Here is a 14,565-nt window from a genome sequence, read left to right as displayed (position 1 = left end):
CCATAGGATTTTACTTCACAGATGGGAGCAAGGCCTTGACAAACACAAAACAGGTAACCATATAACACAAAGATACAAGTGCTATCAAGGTAGTTAATAATCAGTCATCATGTCCTCATTGACATGACGTCAGACTGAAGGGATGGTCCTCCTCCTCAGTCTAAAAGGAGTGTAGAAAGTACCATATTTGGGACTTGTAACCTACTGACTCTCAACCTGTATCCATCTTCCATCCCCTCCTTGACACCAATATGTTATTATCTTTCCTTCTGTCTGTAACCTGTTCTCTTCCTGTCTTCCCTCTGCTACCTTGTTCTCCTTTCCTCTCTCATCCAAGTGGCCAATGAATCTTTTTGATTCTTCTTCCTGTGTATATCTCTTTAAATCTCTTCCTTTCTATCTATTCCTCATGCTACTAGGTTTCTCTTTTTCAATCCTTCCTACTTCACTTAGTGTTAAGTACTGCCTTGGTGGTATTGTTTTCCCCCTAAATCTGACATGAAGCTTTGCCATCCATTGATGAAGGCTGAACTCCTTGATATGCAATGCCCCTTAGACACTTTTCCATGCCTAAACCACAGACCAATTTTTTTTGTCACTCTATTCCACAAACTCTGAAGTCCTTGCTTCAGAAACTGCTGGAAGAAACCGTAATTAATTGTATTAATTATTGAAGGATTTCCTTTTCGTTTCCTTTCCTTTCCTTTCTTTTCTTTTGACCGAGTTTCGCTTTTTTTGCCCAGACTGGAGTGCAATGGTGCGATCTTGGCTCACTGCAACCTCCGCCTCCTGGGTTCAAACGATTCTCCTGCCTCAGCCTCCTGAATACCTGGGATTACAGGTGCATTCCACCATGCCTGGCTAATTTTGCATTTTTTAGTAGAGATGGGGTTTCACCATGTTGGCCAGGCTGGTTTTGAACTCCTGACCTCCAGTAATTCACACACCTCAGCTTCCCAAAGTGCTGTGATTACAGGTGTGAGCCACCACACTTGGCCAGATTTCATAATTTTTCTAACTTGCTTTAGGGATTTAGGGATCTCTATTAAGCTGATTTGAAACACATGTTACCTCTTAGGAATATATATTCTGCTCTTAAACATTTCTCCCATCTTCCATAATGTTAATAACTTTAAAACACACCAATAATTAATCCATCATTAGCAAAGACCTGTTTGGTAGTGTTTCCAAGAACCATGCCTGTTTGATGTATTGTCCCACACTTAGTCGTGACAGTCCTGTGATGCATTATGTCACTCAGTGTTTTCACTCCAGAATAATAAATTGGAGAAATGAGACATCTGCCTGCAGTTTATTTCTGTTATATCTTTTCCTCCCTGAAAAGGAAATGGCAACATTTCTAAAATGAGAAAGCTAGGTCAGCTTGATTCTTCAAAAAGCTACCCACAGATCCATGTGACAATCACATCATTTTTTTGTATCTTAGTATAGTTGATTATAACACAAAAAATATTTATCCCTTTCCTTGGAAAGGTGTTATATTAATTAACCAAAGAGAAAATGGAAACTGCTTATGAGTCAGGCACGATACTAGCTCCAGGGTCACAGGGATAGTAGACTGAGTCCTCCACGGAGGTGGTAGAGTAGAGTGTTTGGTTGAGAGTGTGAACTTTGGGCTCAAGTCCTGCTTCTCTTATTTACTAAGTGTGTGTCCTTGAGTATGTGACCTGGGCCTAAGTCTTAATTTCTTCAGCTGAAGAAATGAAAATGATTGTGGTAACTATTTCATAGGGTTGGGCTGGATGAAATGAGTTAGTATATGCAAAGTGCCTGGCATATATAATAAACTTTTAGTAAATAATAACAATTTATTTTGTTTAATATGCTAGACAAGTATATAGGCTATTATAATAAAGTAAATTTTAATATTAGAGATGAACATAGCCCATGGTCACAATAGATACCCTTCTCTAGTTAGACGGATAGATACTCAAAGGTAGCTCATGGATCCCATTGATGTCTTAGGAGTGCCTAATGTTTGAGTGCTTACAGAATGCTAGGAAATGTGTAATTCTCACAATAAGTTTAAAAAATTACTGATGCATAATATTTGTACATATTTATGGAGTACATGTGATATTTTGTTACATGCATAGAATGTATATGGTCAAGTCAGGGTATTTGGAGTATTCATCACCTCATGTAGTTGTCATTTCTACATTTTAGGAACATTTTAAGCTTTCTAACTATTTAAAAATATACAATAGGTTATTGTTAACTATAATCACCCCATTCTGCTATTGAACATTAGAACTTATTCCTTCTGTCTAATTATATGTTTCACAATGAGTTTTTAAGGTAGGTACGATTGCTGTCTCTGTTTCACAAAGAATCTGAGAACACAGAGAGGTTGAGTAACTTGTACAATATTCCCCAGCTTCTTGCAAGGCTCAGGCAAGGTTTCCAGGAAAAGGGATGCCTACTGGACATATCAGCAAATCCCTGTATACATGACAATTGGGAACTGGGTAAATTTGGGCACAGGAGGCAAGTTGCCTCCTGTCAAGGGGGTAAAGGGATATGTTTAAGGAGTGGAGGGCCATGGAGATAAAGAGAGAAAGAGACCCATATTGGGTCTGTAGGGGTTGGGGTAAGATGACTGTTTGATTAGAAACTCCTTTAGAATGGAGACTTGATCTATTCTTCTTTCTTATGACACATAGGGGCTATTAGAGCATTTTGTATAAAGTAGTTGCCAATAAATTAATTAATTAGAAAAAAATCAGTGAAATATTACTTGTTATAGCCAGTAGATTCAGAATAAAGGACAAGAACCAACCCACATAAGCATAATGTTCTAAGAACTTGGATTGTAAAACCACTAGTGTCTCTGTCAAGAGATTTTGACTGTGTCAGGGGACAGTTGTTTTGCAGTGAAGAAGCTGAGAGAATCAACTTAGAATCACTGTAGATTATAATTTTTTAATGAAAGAAGACTGAAAAACAGGCAGAGAATAGAGTCTCCTAAACTTAAAGGATTGAAAGCAGGCAAGACAGAGTATACAGCGGTGTCTCATTTTGAACACTTTTGCCACCAGTGCTCTAGTGACATTTGTCACAAGCAACCTTGCTGAACAATGTTAACCAACTTGGGTAACATTCTTAAACGTTGTCTAACTCAGTAAAAATTTCATCTCATGAGTTGTCTCACGCTGAAGACAGACTACTTAGTCACCTTGCTGCATTTCAAATTTTTTAGCAGGCTTTGTTTGGTGGTTCACAGACACTGTCTTGATGACTTGCTACCTGAATGAAGGCATCTGGCAAAGAAGCACCATCCACCAAGACACTGGGATAATGGTGATTCACACCTGCTTGAGGCTCTGCTCCTAGAGGTAGATGTGACTGCAATATCCAACTGCACTCACCAAACCAAGCTTCTAGGTGAAACTGTACAGTATACAAAGTACCTTCACATACTTTATACCCTGTAATTCTCACAGATGAAACAGGCATTATCATCCTTATTCTCTATTTGAAGAAACTGAGTGTTGAAGCGGTTAACCGAGGTGTCTTGGGTCACACAGTCAGTGGAAAGCCAATATATAAACTTCAATCATCTGAATGAAAGCTCAGTGTTCCCTCTCCTCCAAAATTCCTTCTGCAGAGCAATCATGGGGGTTGTTTCAAAAACCAAAATCTCTTCCCAGATCAAAATCCAGAGAACCTACAGAAATGTGGATGGCATGTGCTCTATGGGAATTAAATGAATTATTAGGATTGTGTAATTATTAATAATTAGCCCTGCAGAGTCCATCTAATTCCTGGATCCTATATACTAAGTACAGAATGCCTGAATCTGTTCTACATAATGAGCCATATATGGTTTACTACACACACTTATATTGTAAGTGATAAACTATTCTACTTGGGCTGCTGTGCCAAAATGCCACAGGCTGGGTGGCTTAAACAGCAGAAACTTATTGTCTCTCAGTCTGGGGCTGGAAGTTGATGATCAAGATGTTTACAGGACTGGTTTCCTCTGGTTTCTTCTTTGGTTTACAGATGACCGCCTTCTCACATGATAATTTTCCTTGGGCACACACTGTGTCTTATTCTCTTCTCATAAATACAAGGGTTCCACTCATGCTGGATTAGGGCTTACTCAAATGATTGCATTTTACCTTAATTACCTCTTTAAAGAATAAATCTCCAAATACAGCCACATTTTGAGGTATTGGGTATTAGGACTTCCACACAGGAATTTTGCAGGTAATGCAGTTTAGTCCATAACAGCTGTAGATTGTGGTTTCTATTTTCTTTTCTTTTTCAAAATTTTCTCCCAATCCATCTCTGGTTTCTCTTCCCTAAGGAAATTCTGATGATTATTAGCAAGTCTGTACACTTAAAGGAATAGTTATGGTTGTCTCTGGACCCGCATTATCAATAGAAATATAATGTGAACCATGAAAGTAACTAACTTTTCTAGTAGCCACACTAAAAATAAAAATAGGCAGAGTAAATTTTAATAATATATTGCATTTAGCCCAGTGTACTCCAAACATTATTGTTTCAACATGTAATCAGTATAAAAATTACTGGAACTATTTTACTTTCTTTGTACTACATCTTCAAAATCTGGCATGTGTTTTCTGCTACAGCCCATATCAATTTGGACTCGACACATTTCAAGTGCTCCAAAGCCACTAGTGATAAGTGGCTGTCGTTTTGAAGGCCTAAACTCTCATCTGTGTGTCTCACATGACTGCCTGCTTCAAGCTTTGATAACTACGTCTTAATCTTTACTTGTGTACTTGCTGAAAGCAAGCTCTCACCCCAACTCTTTCATCAATGGATTTCAACGGAAGGCATAGGTGCTCTTAAATGTGCTCTAAAAAGTATCCAACTATAGGCTGTTTCTCTCCTGGTTTCAAACTTAAATCTCAAAGCAAGCAATACGTCATGCAAATGTGTGAATTTGGCTACAGGTAAGATGAAAGAAATGCTTGGACTGGTGAGGAATTTGAGCGTGGGCCCTGCTTAAATTCAAAATTAAAAACCAAAATCAAAAAAGCATCTGTGCCAGTCCAAAATATTTTTTATGACAGTATTTAACCCCAAGATAATCCAACTGATATGCCTGTGTTCTCTTTGGTATCTGACTTATTTCTCAGGAGCAACATTTTATTTAAGCAAAGCAAAGGAGTATTTTATATCTTTCCTGACTGCAAGTATCACTGTCTATTAAGATCTATTGATGTATCCCTTGCTCATTGATAATAGTGTCTTAACGTTCCTACACCATACTATTATGCCAGCCTCACCTTCTGGTATCAATAGCTTGGGGCATTGCCATTTAAATTCAAGATTACAGTATTCCCCTTACACCATATGTGAGAATACATAGACTAGAGATCATCCTGTGGGTAATGCTATATTTTCCTTCCTTAATTATGGTGAGAGTTTTTATCGTGGTGACAGATAAAAGTGGGAAAGGTCTTTTTCCTTGGATGGAAAGGTTTTATCCTTGTGACCTCGTGGGGGAGTTCTTTCTTAGCATTTAGGAAAATTAGCTGAGTGGAAGGCTAAGTTATCTCGTACGTTCTCCTGTCCCAGCTTGTACTCTTTGCCTTATTATCAGTGTGACAATAAACTAGTGGGAACAATCTGTGTTTGGTCACAGCCAGAGGTGAGTGGCTGGTTATTCTATTTTCTCATTTGGGAAACAATTCACTGTAGCCCTCAGGACAGGGATGTGTTTCTATTTCTCCCTCTCTCCAGCTTGCTTTCCCCTGTTTCTCTGCAGTAATCAGTGCATAGTTCCTTAAGCTACCTTAGGTTAAAAATGCCATATTTTCAGGGAAAGTATCTAGCAAATTAAGAGGTTAAAAAATCTGCCTTTCCCTCCCCTATGTATTATATAAAAAGCTTGTTTTGCCAAATTCGTGTTTTTGTGCTCTGATAATTTTCCTCATTATTAAAGCCCACCATCAATGGCTAATCAGCTGTCCCACAGGGAACATTTGCATATTGTACAGAAGGGGAAAACTCCAGTCAAACAAGGAAGTAAATCTGGCATCTTTAGGCAAACCCTTAACGTGAATTTTTAAAAGACTGTGTGTGCATGGAAGTTGGGGCAACAGGTTGATCAAATGAGGACTCTGATTGCTTAATCTATTTTCTTTTAATACAAGTGTGGGCCATCTAGTTAATGGACTAGATCATGAAAATTGAAAAAAGAGAAGAAAACACAAATGCTTCATATTATAAATCTGTTCCTTATTGCTTACAGCTCCAGGCAGCCTTAAGAATCAACTTTTTTTTTTTTTTATTATACTTTAAGTTCTAGGGTACATGTGCAGAACGTGCAGGTTTGTTACATATGTATACTTGTGCAATGTTGGTGTGCTGCACCCATCAACTCGTCAGCACCCATCAATTCATCATTTATATCAGGTATAACTTCCCAATGCAATCCCTCCCCCCCCCCATGATAAGCCCAGTGTGTGATGTTCCCCTTCCCGAGTCCAAGTGATCTCATTGTTCAGTTCCCACCTATGAGTGAGAACATGCGGTGTTTGGTTTTCTCTTCTTGTGATAGTTTGCTAAGAATGATGGTTTCCAGCTGTATCCATGTCCCTACAAAAGACGCAAACTCATCCTTTTTTATGGCTGCATAGTATTCCATGGTGTATATGTGCCACATTTTCTTAATCCAGTCTGTCACAGATGGACATTTGGGTTGATTCCAAGTCTTTGCTATTGTGAATAGTGCCGCAATAAACATATGTGTGCATGTGTCTTTGTAGTAGAATAATTTATAATCCTTTGGGTATATACCCAGTAGTGGGATGGCTGGGTCATATGGTACATCTAGTTCTAGATCCTTGAGGAATCGCCATACTGTTTTCCATAATGGTTGAACTAGTTTACAATCCCACCAACAGTGTAAAAGTGTTCCTATTTCTCCACATCCTCTCCAACACTTGTTGTTTCCTGATTTTTTTAATGATGGCCATTCTAACTGGTGTGAGATGGTATCTCATTGTGGTTTTGATTTGCATTTCTCTGATGGCCAGTGATGATGAGCATTTTTTCATGTGTCTGTTGGCTGTATGAATGTCTTCTTCTGAGAAATGTCTGTTCATATCCTTTGCCCACTTTTTGATGGGGTTGTTTGTTTTTTTCTTGTATATTTGTTTGAGTTCTTTGTAGATTCTGGATATTAGCCCTTTGTCAGACGAGTAGATTGCAAAAATTTTCTCCCATTCTGTAGGTTGCCTGTTCACTCTGATGGTAGTTTCTTTTGCTGTGCAGAAGCTCTTTAGTTTAATGAGATCCCATTTGTCAATTTTGGCTTTTGCTGCCGTTGCTTTTGGTGTTTTAGACATGAAGTCCTTGCCCGTGCCTATGTCCTGAATGGTACTACCTAGATTTTCTTCTAGGGTTTTTATGGTATTAGGTCTAACATTTAAGTCTCTAATCCATCTTGAATTAATCTTCGTATAAGGAGTAAGGAAAGGATCCAGTTTCAGCTTTCTACTTATGGCTAGCCAATTTTCCCAGCACCATTTATTAAATAGGGAATCCTTTCCCCATTTCTTGTTTCTCTCAGGTTTATCAAAGATCAGACGGCTGTAGATGTGTGGTATTATTTCTGAGGACTCTGTTCTGTTCCATTGGTCTATAGCTCTGTTTTGGTACCAGTACCATGCTGTTTTGGTTACTGTAGCCTTGTAGTATAGTTTGAAGTCAGGTAGCGTGACGCCTCCAGCTTTGTCCTTTTGACTTAGGATTGTCTTGGCAATGCGGGCTCTTTTTTGGTTCCATATGAACTTTAAAGCAGTTTTTTCCAATTCTGTGAAGAAACTCATTGGTAGCTTGATGGGGATGGCATTGAATCTATAGATAACCTTGGGCAGTATGGCCATTTTCACGATATTGATTCTTCCTATCCATGAGCATGGTATGTTCTTCCATTTGTTAGTGTCCTCTTTGATTTCACTGAGCAGTGGTTTGTAGTTCTCCTTGAAGAATCAACTTTTATTAACTCCCTATTAGAGGACCATTTCCCTTATAATTTGATTATTAGAAAGAATATATTTGAAATCTACATTTCCATATAGATAGAACCACTCTGTTTTTATGGCCCTGATGCACTGTTAAATACTCACAAAGGGACTGTATCTGCATTTCCTCAGTTGATTGTTTTCGAGAAAGAAATGTGAACAAAATCCACTGAACTAAGAGGGACAGGGTCCAGGTTAGGAAATGATGAATGGCAAGCATTGGCTACCTTGAGCCTCATTAGATAAAAGAAGTATCTTCATTTTCATTTTCTTTGTCCTTGACAAGCACATCGATTAAGGGAAAATTATTCTGATTTTTCCCTCTTTTCTCCATTCAAGGAAATATGTATTTTCTCTCTTCCCTCTCTTCTCTCCTCTTTGCCACTTAATATACATACTAAGGATGCACAAACTCCTGCAAAAGTCCTGCCGACTGTATAGGTTTAAGTGCTTATTATCTAGTTCCATGCTGGCATTAATAATAGTTAAAATGTACTGACCTACTGACCTTTTACTTTATCCCAGGCATTGACAGCATTCCATCATTTAATCTTCACAACTACCTATGTGATAGGTGCTGCTATTATTCCCATCTGCTAGACAAGGAACCTGTGGATTAGAGGGTCCAAGAAAATTGCCCAAGATTGTACAGAGAGTTGATAAAGGATGAGTTTGGGAATCGAATTTAGAAAGCACGAATCAGTAGTCCAGATTTCTAACCTTTCTGCTGTACTGCCTACAAAGTAGATCCAAACCATGATCTCATTTGATTCTCACACCAAGCCTGTGAAACATTTATTATCACTTCCATTCTAAAGACACACACTTAAGCTCAGGATGGCATATCCCTTGGACATGTTCACTCAGCTGATAAGGGATAAATCTACTGTTTCTCTGCTACTCATGTTGAAAGATATTTTGGAGGAATAGGTAGGTATACGTCCTGTCTGCAGGAAAGTGTGCAGATGCTCCCAAGGGGACTCCAGGTCTCTGATATCTTTTATAGACATAGGACTCCAGAATGCACTTGAAGTTTAGAGTAATGTGTGAGGTGGAACTCTGTGGAGACAGTGGATGTCCTCACACCCTACTATCTCCCGTACACCCCAACCAATTCTACATCTACTTGATTATGGTTGGAACATGCTGCTTCTCTTGAGACATCCAGAATGACAAGTGGGGAATTGCTGCATTAATAGAACAAGGGGAACAAGTTCTAGCATTTTTCCTGTTTCAACCATGAAAACTTTGAGTTGAATGTGCAATAATGAGTAGAAAAAAATTAGGTAAATACAATTATATAACAGTAGAATTGCTCCAAATTGATTCTCTTCCCCTCATTGTTTTTTATTCCATTTTATGTTCCTGGGGAGTGCTCATTCAGGACAGAAGTTATCTTAAAGAGTAACAATAGGGTTTGTTTTTAAAATTTGGGTGAACAGAGACAGTGATCCTGGTGGATTAAGATGTCTCTTTTTTTGTTTTTGTTTTTGGAATTTCATTTTCACTGTGTGCTTCACAGGTGGGTATGCAATTATACAACTGCTGTGATCAAGTAAAACCTGGGAGTTGGTCTGGGAGGGTGTGCTTCTCTCCGGTGAAGACGTTTTCAGTAAAAATTCTGCTAATAATTTTATGAGTGACAATTCATAGAAGCTCAAAGGTGCATTAGAGGTAATATAATTGAAATCCCTTACTCAGTAGATAAGTTAACTGATATTTAGGAAAATTGACTTTTCCAATCTCTTCTCAGGATGGGATTGTGAAACATACAGGAGACCCAGGCTGGCTGGAAGTGGAGATAAAGGGAGAATATCAGATTGTAATAGGAAACATGTCCAGCTGGTTCTTCAAGCAGAGAAAGCCTAAAAGAATATTAAGAACCTACATGTGGAAGAAAAAATGAGATCAGAGACATCAAGACTGAAAGAGTGGTTTGTGTAAAATTTCAGAAGTAATGGCATCCTCATGTATTCCCGTAGCAGAATCAATTTGTCATGAACAAGACCCTAGATCACCTTCTTTTCTACCTCCTTATGGTACTAATATTGCAGAGTGTGTTGGGAGTGAGCCACACAGGCTCTGGAGTCTTAAGTCTTATGTGGGATCAGCTCCACTCTGCCACTGTGACCTTGGGCATATTACTTGTCTTGGTTTTCTCAAGGTTAAGTTAGCATAATACCTCATAGCATTGTGAAGATAAGATGATATATGAAAAGCATTTAGCATAGTTGCTGGCACAAAGTGAATTTGCAGTAAGTGGTAGTTACTGTGATTGCTGACTAAGATGGCACAGCTAGTGCTTTCTGTATTTTTTTAGAGGGTGTGCTTCAGTTCGGCACTGATCTCCTTTCTGACCCCAGGAGCAGGCATTTGAGATGGCTGGCTGGGGACAGGATGCTGTCAGGGATCTCTCTGGGTGAACGCTCTGGTTCCTACAGGAATTGGCTTTTGGCTTCACCATCAGCATGTTCTAACAACTGAACATGTGGCCCAGATAAAAATCTGATTGTCAGCTGAAGTCACAGCTCAGAGTTCTGAAACTTAGTCCCAGTAGACACTGCTAGTTTGGTAGGAAAAACAGGATTTCTAGACTAAGATTAGGCATAAGGCAAAGCTGACGATGGGAAATTCTCACACCTTTTGTTTTGGGCATAGCCTTTTGTTTTGTCTGATGCATCAATAGAAAACAATTGTATGGGCAAAAGGTGAATCGTTTATGTGAAAGACAGTTGAGAATCCTTATTTACAAATAGACCAGAGAGGAGAAAGTTGACATCACAGTACCGTTGACTTACTAGTTCAAGAAAAATTTATGTAGAAATCATTCAAATTTAGAACTACCTAGTGTGGGAAGCTGGAGGGGGTGTCCCAATTTTTTTTTTTTTCAGATGCTGAGGTTATGATGAGTGAGTGATTGAGGTTTGTTTTAAGGGCCATAGGTATATGGAAAGTAATTTTTGGAGCTTCAGTGAATATTTTGAAGCATGACTTTTTGAACTCAAAGCTGCCATTAGGGTCGGAGTTCAGAGTTTAATATTCTCTCTCTCTCTCTCTCTCTGTCTTTTTTTTTTATGTTTTTGATGGAGTCTCCCTCTGTTGCCCAGGCTGGACAGGCTGGAGTGCAGTGGCATGATCTTAGCTCACTACAACCTCTACCTCCCGGGTTCAAGCGATTCTCCTGCTTCAGCCTCCTGAGTAACTGGGATTACAGGTGCCTGCCAACACGCCTGGCTAATTTTTAAATTTTTATTAGAGACGGGGTTTTGTCATTTTGACCAGGGTAGTCTCAAAGTCCTGACCTCAGGTGATCCACCCACCTCAGCCTCCCAAAGTGCTAGGATTATAGGCATGAGCCACTGTAACTGGCCTCTCTGTCAATTTTTAAATCTGTTTTATTTATGATTTTTATGTTTGGTGGAGTGCCTGGCTTATAGTATGTGTTCAGTAAATATTTATTAAATGAATGGATGCAGTTACTACAAGAGGCCCTTATAATGCTAATACTAGCTGATATCTATTGGGAAACTACCATGTGTCAGGTTTTGAGTATTTCGTATGCATTAACTCATGTCATTCTCTCAACAACCATCGAAAATAGGCATCATTATTATCCCCATTTTATAGAGAAAATACAAGAAAATTAAATAAGTTATTTAAAGCCACACGGTTAGGAGGGAGGAGAGCCGTGATTCAGACTCTAGCGATCTTGTCCCAGAGCTTTCTGTCTTTACCATTGAAGCTTTGTTGTGGTCCTAAGGCTACTGTGATGAATAAGGACAAGTTCCTGTTTTTAAGGGATACTCAAATTTAGGAGCAGGCAAACATAAAAGTATTCGTACAGCATGATGAAAGGTAGTGTAATTTATTAAGAGCTTAGGACCTGGAGTCAGAGAACCTGCTTCAAAAAAGAGTGAAATAATTTCACAGAAGTTCGACAAACAAAAGTGAGAGGATAACATAGGGTCATGAACTCAGAGGACTACAGGGTCAGGGAAGATAACCTCAAATGAGTAATGCAGGTGGAGTATTCGAGTGCTTGTCTAATTGACTAGATAGTATGATGGGAACTGTGTACAAGCAAGGGAATAAGGCACTGTTATAGGCTGAAGTGCATCTCTTCAAACTCATATGTTGAAACCCTAAGCTTCAGTACCTCAGAATGTAGCTGGACTTGAAGATAGGACCTTTAAGAAGGTAATTAAGTCAAATGAGGGTTTTTTGGGCAAGCCCTAATTTCATCTGATTGCTGTCCTTATAAGAAAGGAAAATTTGAACACACAGACACCAGAGGTGCATGTGTGTACACAAGTGAAAGACAATGTGGCTGGGTGTGGTGGTGCACGGCCGTAATCCCAGCACACTGGAAGGCTGAGTGGATCGTGAGGTCAAGAGACTGAGATCATCCTGGCCAACATGGTGAAACCTGGTCTCTACTAAAAATACAAAAATTAGCTGGGTGTGATGGCATGTACCTGTAGTCCCAGCTACTTAGGAGACTGAGGCAGGAGAATCGCTTGAACCCGGGAGGTTGCAGTGAACCGAGATCGTGCCACTGCACTCCAGGCTGGTGACAGGGTGAGACTCTTTTTTTTTTTTTTTTTGAGACTATGTGAAGATACTGTTAGAAAGCAGCCATCTGCAAGCCAACAAGAGAGGCCTCAGAAGAAACCAAACCTGCTGACACCTTGATCTTGCAGTTCTAGCCTCTAAATCTGTGAGAAAGTAAATTTCTATAGTTTAAGACACCCAATCTGTGGTTTTAGTTATGGAAACCCTAGCAAACTAATACAGCCACTAAGAGGAGTAGTCATGATTCAGGTATGTCTTACTGTTGGTGTGTTCAGGGCTGTGAATTCAGGGCTGCCAGATTTGATAGTTTTTTTTTTTTTTTAATGCTGTAAATCTAGGAATGTTTTCTCAGAAATATCCTGATTAAAAAATTTACATTTAATATTAAATCCTTTTAACTGAAACAAAACACCTGTATGTTATATTTGGCCCATAAGCCTTTGGTTGGGAACCTCTGATATAACTCATGTAGGCATCAGCTCAGGGTCTGGCACATAATGAGCTTTCCTTAAATTGTTATTAGTCAGTGAAAAACGCTGTGATGGAGTAGACTCCAGAGGGATGCCAGATCATCCAGCTCTGGAGGTAAGAGTGGAAGGGAAAATTGGTGCCCTGGAAATGCCTTTGTAGGAGGTAAAGCTTGCGTGGACACCTGAAAGATGATTTGTCATTGTCTAGGTAAGGGAGAGGGCAGCAAGAGAGTGCTTTCCAGGTAAAGACAGCAGTTGTCAGTGGCCCTGAGAAAGAGGAAGTATGGCCTTTTGGTGAACTACAAGTTGTACAATATGTTTGGTGCATGGAGTTAAAAATGGGGGGTGATGATGCTTGAGGGGAGGAGGGAAATGAGGGCCAAATTGTTAAACTTTATTGAGAGAGCAAGGGGAGTAATTGAGTTTGAAGCAAAGCAAAGGTAGATTAGATTTGCCTTTTAGGAAGACTGCCCTGGAAATAATGTGAAGGCCGAATTAGAAGTGGTCAGGGTGAAGGAAGGGAAACCAGTTTTCATGCAATGCAAGAGATGATGGTGGTTTGAACTTAAATAATGGCAGTAGAAACAGAATACAGATTTGAGAAATGCCCAAGAAGGAGAATTGACTTGTGGTTGGTTGGGTGTGGAGTGAGGGAGAGAATGAGTTAAAGATGACTTTCTGTCTTCTCCTTTGGACAATGGACTGGAACAATACATCCTTCCCTGAGCTACAGAGCACAGAACGTCTGTAAACCAAAGGGCAGATGAATTTGGTTTTACATATGCTAAGTTTGAAGTACCTGTTGGTTATCCAAATGTGATGGATAAGCTTGTACTTAAAAGCAAGAGATCTGGGCTTGAGAATACATTTGGTATTTACCAGTGGATAGATAATAACAGAGGTCCTGGGAATATTTGGAGTTGGAAGAGAAGAGGGCTGAAAGAGGAAGCAAAGTTGGAGAAGGAGACCCTCGATACGTTAAATTGAACTCCTGACCTTGCTCTGTCTCAAAACTTCTCTCACTTTGCTTGTATCTGTAGCTAAGATTTGAAATTCTCCATTAAAGCAAAGATAGTCATGTCCTATAATGGAGATTCCTAAAGAACAAGGAGTCCATTACTTTATATACAAATAAATTATTAAGGTACTAAGTAAGTAGCTTGGTCAAGGTCAGTGGGAGACTCAGAATGACTTTCTATTGCATATATGCTGTGTGGCATATTCAACATGTTAATATCATGAATGCCATTTAGAGATGTAGATAATATGAACTCTAAAGTAATACTTAGGATTACTTTGGAAAAAAGGAAATAATCTTGCTAAAGATAAGAGGGAAATAATAATTTATGACGATTTACACACTGTTAGTATATAAACAATAAGTAAAATCCTTGTAAGCATGCAAACAGAATTGCTGCTCTTCAGATCCCAAGCCCTAGAACAAGGTTAGTAACTCCTTTCTCACAGGCATTGCAAACATAATTACCTGAGCT

The sequence above is a fragment of the Colobus angolensis genome, unplaced genomic scaffold, assembly GCF_000951035.1.
Source record: "Colobus angolensis palliatus isolate OR3802 unplaced genomic scaffold, Cang.pa_1.0 Scaffold52, whole genome shotgun sequence".
Lineage (NCBI taxonomy): Eukaryota > Metazoa > Chordata > Mammalia > Primates > Cercopithecidae > Colobus > Colobus angolensis.
This window is presented reverse-complemented; position numbering follows the sequence as displayed.